Genomic DNA, 6,000 nt, shown 5'->3' on the forward strand with positions numbered 1-6,000 from the left:
TGAAAGCAGAGAATACTGCCTATTTTTCCAGAATGATTCAATAGAGGATTTGATAACATATTTTATTTATTTGCCGTTTTTCCACATTCAAATTAAGTTGGGTGGTTAATACCACGAGAACACAAGTGTTTTAGTTTTTGTGTCCCAACTGGCCACAGGCATGACATCTAGAGACTATTCGCTAAATGACAACAGTTAACGACAGGCAACAGTGGGCCTGTTGTACCCAATTCATTAAATAAAATCAATTTTGTAATACCATTTGTCTCAGGGTTTAGGAGAACTGTAGCGAGAATTCCAGCTATTAATAAATCTAGTTTTATGGCAATATATCAAGAATCAACAGTGACCCACTCATATGAATATTACACCCCTGCTGTGTGAGAGCAGTTGGACCCTTGATTTTCAGGAAGGGGGTCTATAGCTCCTTTCTCCAACCCCCTGCTATGTAACTGTCAAAACTGATCATTGCGTGCTGGGTTGGGCTCACACAACAGGTCATGAGAACCCCCATCTCCAATGGGGGCCAATTAGCTTCTGTCACATTTAAGTTTTCATGTCAGCGACACATTACTGCAGTGTTTCTGACTGCTCTGCTAAACACACTATTTCTGTTTTGCTGTACTCAAGCGTAGTACTATGTCATTGAAAATTTGTGTTGAATTTGGTTTTTAACAAGCAGGGTCACATATATTTGTGTAAACTATGAATTTTTTGACCACCTGTGGAAAGAGAACTTATGATGTGTTATGAAATATGCCTCATAGTGTTATAAATCATGATGCATGCATTGCCTGTTTTCAGAACGCCTCTTCTCAGTTTTTCATTTTGCCACACAAAATAAACAATACTGTACAGAAGCTCTAATAGCATGGCAGCTGTGCACATACATCTCTATACGGATCATTTCCCTTGTTTTGTCAGTCACTTTGTGAAAGTCTGCAGCACTTATTTTTATGATTATATTATTCTCATCAAAAGCTCTCACACTTAATATTGCTTGTACATGAAATGCATATCTGTTGACCTACAGGTTGTCCGTTTAAGCTTCCTCGTGCATCTTCTTGGTGTCTGAAGTGTGTTTGTATGTGTCTGTGCAGTGGATAAGCACTCAGAGGGAGTGGAAATCTGGGAAAGAGAGATAAGCTTTCAATTCAAATAGTCGCTTTTAGCATTTCATCCAAAGAACATTATCTTTAGACTATTTAGCCAAATTATAGGTCTTTTCAATTATAGTCAACATCTCCAACATGCTTCCACAGCTTGGCATTGTAACATATACATCTAGTTTGCAAAATCCCATAAATCTGCTGCAGACAAAGCTTTATCAGTTTTGGAGATATCGAAGGACACGAAAATGAAAATAAGTCCATATTTTACTCACCCTCAAGCCTTCCTAGTAAATTACTTTCTTCTTTCAGCCAAACACAGTTAGAGTTATATTAAATAATATCCTGGCTCTTATCAGCTTTATAATGGCATTGGATAGTGCCCCATTTTTAAAGCACAGAAAAGCATATCTTTTCATCAAAAAAACGAATCCATACGGTTATTAAATGTCTTCTGAGGTGTAGAGAGGTTTTTTGTAAGAAAACATTTATATTTCAAACTTTATAAATTACGGTATGTTCTTGAGAGAGTTGACATTAACACGGGCGGTAATGCCAGTAGAATGCGCGAGACCCTATTTTGCTTGCTGGTGTGCACGTCAAATTTTGTAAATTTGCGAGCGGCTCCGCAACTCAAGAATCACAAGTTCAAGGCGAATCTAGCTGAGCATGAGGTCTCATCACGCCGGCACACAGTCTGTGCGTTGAGTATAAACACCTCCCCAAACAAAGGCTCGCGCTGTGGTGCCAGACGAAAGTATACAAGGCTTCAGGTAACATACGGCACGAGGCTACATTGCGCATACGTCGAACCGAGACAGGCGAACCGACAACCGTTCGGATGTTTTTGCATGTACCGTGCCACCCCTAGTTGAGAGCACCACTGGCTTGCATGGTATTTCTTTACCTACAGTACTATGGAAGTAAATGGTGCTCCAAAACTGCTTTTAAACATTCCTAAACATATCTACCTTCATGTTCAGAAGAACAAAGAAATGTATACAGGTTTGAAACAACTTAAGGGTGAGTAAATGATGACAGAATTAGCATTTTTTGGATGAACTATCCCTTTAAGGCCTAGTCCACATCAACCCAGTATCACGAAATAAATTACGTACATAGTCACGCAATTTCGTGAGTGTTTTCCGTGACACTGACACGTTTTCCCGCCTTTTTGCGTGAACATGTCACGTATGTCTGTGAACGTGTCTTTGTCACGTATTTGTTACTCAACTGTTTTGTCATATTTTCTTACCATTGTCGCTTTTAGTTTGTCGGTTTAGGGTTAGATTTACATGAAATGACATCCTTACCCAAACCCAACTCTAACCCTAATGCCAGGTGACAATGGTTTAAAAATCATAAATTATAAAAAATAAGTCATGAAAAAAGTTATAAACCAATACTGATATCCTAACGCAAACACCAAATCTAACCCTAAACCGAAGAGAAAATGATTTGAAAATAGGACAAAACAGTTGAGTAACAAATACGTCACAGACATACGTTACATGTTCACGCAAAAAGGCGGAAAAACATGTCAGTGTCACGGAAAACACTCACAAAATTACATGACAATATAATTTTGTGATACAGGGTTGTCCACACATATACACAGGTATTTTATAAACCTTTTTATAAAACGTTTTTCCTTCTTTGTTTTAAAATAAAATCTTGTCCACAAAAGCACAGTTAAAAAATCTCTGCACAACACGAAAACGGAATAACATATTATGAAGTGCTAACAAGTGCATGCCAAACCAACAGCTGGCGATGTAACCCGAACCGTAAAGTCATGCTGGCCAATTAGAAGCCTAAAAAAGGTTATTACTGGCTAACATACTGAGGAAGGGTGCAAAGATCCGCCTTATGTACCTCACTTGTTAAATGCCAAATAAAAAAAGAAGAAAAGACTTGCCGCATGTAAACAGAGACTCACATTTCACCCTGGCACGAGTTTTCAAAAAGGTTCGGTTTCAGTGACCTGATACTGCTTTGTGGATGAACTGAATAGAAAAAGCTGCGGTTTGGAAAATACTTTCACATAAATTGAATTGAATGGAAAAGATTTAAAGTTTTTATATCCCATTAAAGAAAGAAAGTCATACGGCTTTGAAACAACATGACAAATTATTTACAGTTTTTAATTTTGAGTTAACTATCTCTTTAAGTAAATACGGAATATGGAACCTAGTTTCAAACTGCATAAAAAAGCCACTAAACTGCTACAGTTTTTCATCAGTGAATGGAAAATATAGCAATAATCACAAAAGAGACAAAAGCTGCTCTCAAAAGAGCCCTTCAGCAACCTGTCACCAACAGACTCAGAGTCACAGCCTACATAAAGGAATATGATCATAAAACCTCACAATGAGATTTGACGGAGGTTGGACACCACTATAAATAATTCATCTCCGTATTTCTCCCCTGCAGCTCTCCTGACTCCTCTCAGCACCAAACACACAGTGGATGCTTTAAAACTGCCACTCCACCACACCTGTCATAAACAACACCGCACCCTGTCCTCTTGCATTGGCAGACACCTATTTTTTTACGGTCTATGGCAGACACATGAGTCACTGACATGAAAGTGACATTTTACACAATCATGAATCATAACTTTATGACTGCACCAATGATTAAAAATACCTTAAAATGCAGTCACAACTTTAACTGTGCATATGAACATTAAATAGCATCTCAACAAATAGGTTTCGTGTAGTTTTTTTTTATGTGTGACCACTGATAGATGGAAACACAATTTTGCAATTGTGTTTTAAGAGGCATTTAAAGCTACATATCACATTCAAATATTCAACAACTGAGTCCACAAATATGCCATCTGTAAAGCAGCAGTCAGTCTAAGTACCATTTTCGTCCTCCTATGCCAACCTTTGAAAAAATTAATTAATCTATAGCTTTGCTAAATAATTCTCATACAAATCATCCAGAATAATCACATTCGTGAACAAACACATACATAAACGGAACATCCACAGAAATTTTCTTTTGCAAAAGTTACATTTTGAGAAAATGCGTTTTTTGTAACACACCGTAAATGTCAAGTAGGTTTTAACATGTAAAACCTAATGCTGTCTTCCAGTGCTATATGCATTCATTTCATGCATCCCTTCTCTCTTTCACTCCTCACATCTCTTTGTTTTCTCTATCTCTGAGGCAGCACATGAATAATGGTCAATGGTTAGACATAATTCTCATGCTTGCCTGGGGCCAAACCTAAGAAATAGTAATGCACATTTGCAGCATCAGTCTTTTGAATGCTATTGCCAATGCCTTTTGAAGTAAAAACTATTCCTCTGCTAAAGATTGCATGCCCAACTATAAACTTAATCCTCATATTCTGCTGGAGTCTGAGAGAAACACAGCTTTTAAGATTTGTTTGAACTGAGGTCAAAGTAACCATGTTAAGCCACTGTTCAGAGAAAGTGCACGTCTAATTTATAATACTAAAAAAAGGTTATCGTGAATTCATGTAGCTCAGCTGGTAGAGCATTGCTTTAGCAGCGCAAAGGTCGAGGGTTCATTCCTCAGAGAACACATACAGTATACCGATAAACGTATACCTTGAATGTGCCATAATTCACTTTGGATAAAAGTGTCTGTCAAATGCATAAATGGAAATATAATAACATCTATGCACTGGGTTTGATTAAATCAGGTGAACAATTTCAAAGGGGAAAATAAAATAAAATTACTCTTTTTTTTTAAATGCATGTCACGTATATATCTCAGAAGAACTGTTCTGAAACTCTTTGGTCTCTGTTACTGATAAATACACCATTAGTACATCTGCTCTATTTATTTATCTCATAATATTAAAAAAAAAAATGTAATAGAAGACATGACTGACACACAACTTTAAAGAATCACATAAAAAACACATGAAAAAAATATTGTACTATTTATAGCCTAGTAATTTGGCATTTTTACTATAGTAAACTGTAGTATTTTGCAATATACTATTAAACTCTCTCAAAAGGTCCAAAAGCTGTCACTGGAAAGGTATCCCTTTAAAATGTCCTAATATATGCTTTAAGTACAGATATATACATCTGAGGTACTAATATGCACTCTTTGGTACACTTTTTAAAGGGGAAACCGCCAGCTTGTTAGTGTATAGTATGTTCATAAGGTCTAAAAACATTATTATCTAGAAATTGTACTTTAATTTACTATAGTAAATACCAAAGTATACTACATTTTTCATGTGGTAATGAACGAAACCATGAAACACTGTGATAGATCTGCCAAGCAAGGCTATGCTACACATTGAAGCTCAATGCAATTGTAGTATCACATCCTGCTTTTTCCTACACCCACTCATTGAAACACTGCATCAGAAAAGATCTCATTACAAAAAAAATACATATCAACGTAACGCATGTTGATCTTTCTGTTGTCGTTGCTTTTCGGCCTCGTGCAGTCTATCTATTTATCAGCTGAAAGATTTATCAATTACTGCACCTGCGCATATTGTTCTCTCGCGTCGCGCGCTTCTCCATCTACCTCCTCATAACTGAAATCACACAATGCATCTCTGTACACTAACATTTCACTAGTCTATTGCTTACAAACATGGTGCTGAAACTGGCAGATCACGCCTTACCCTGCGTGCCCAACCCTCTCCATCGCCGTGTTTGCACCATCGGCACCAGCAACATGCGGCATTCAATGGCATAAACGCGCCGCGTCTGATCAAATGGATGCGGAAAAGAGAGCATGCGAACATTTACAAACCTCCACGATGCGAGCGTGCGTGCGATGCGGCGGCTCTGTGGTCCTGACTCTGCTTTGAAATCTGCGTCTGTGATGTGTATGGCTCCGTATCCAAGCGCCTCCTCCCTCTCCTCTCTGCCGCCACCCTCCTCCC

At 37.8% G+C, this 6,000-nt stretch overlaps 1 protein-coding gene across 1 annotated transcript in view; it reads right to left on the reverse strand.

The window, feature by feature from the left end:
• cplx2b (complexin 2b) overlaps positions 1 to 6,000 on the reverse strand; it is a 39,315-nt gene extending 33,315 nt beyond the window's left edge. Inside the window, exon 1 of the mRNA XM_065266629.2 lies at positions 5,868 to 6,000. The gene's annotated coding sequence lies outside the window, so the exon portion shown is untranslated. The remainder of the gene's footprint in view (positions 1 to 5,867) is intronic.

This window comes from Paramisgurnus dabryanus, chromosome 16, assembly GCF_030506205.2.
Source record: "Paramisgurnus dabryanus chromosome 16, PD_genome_1.1, whole genome shotgun sequence".
In the NCBI taxonomy this organism is placed as follows: domain Eukaryota; kingdom Metazoa; phylum Chordata; class Actinopteri; order Cypriniformes; family Cobitidae; genus Paramisgurnus; species Paramisgurnus dabryanus.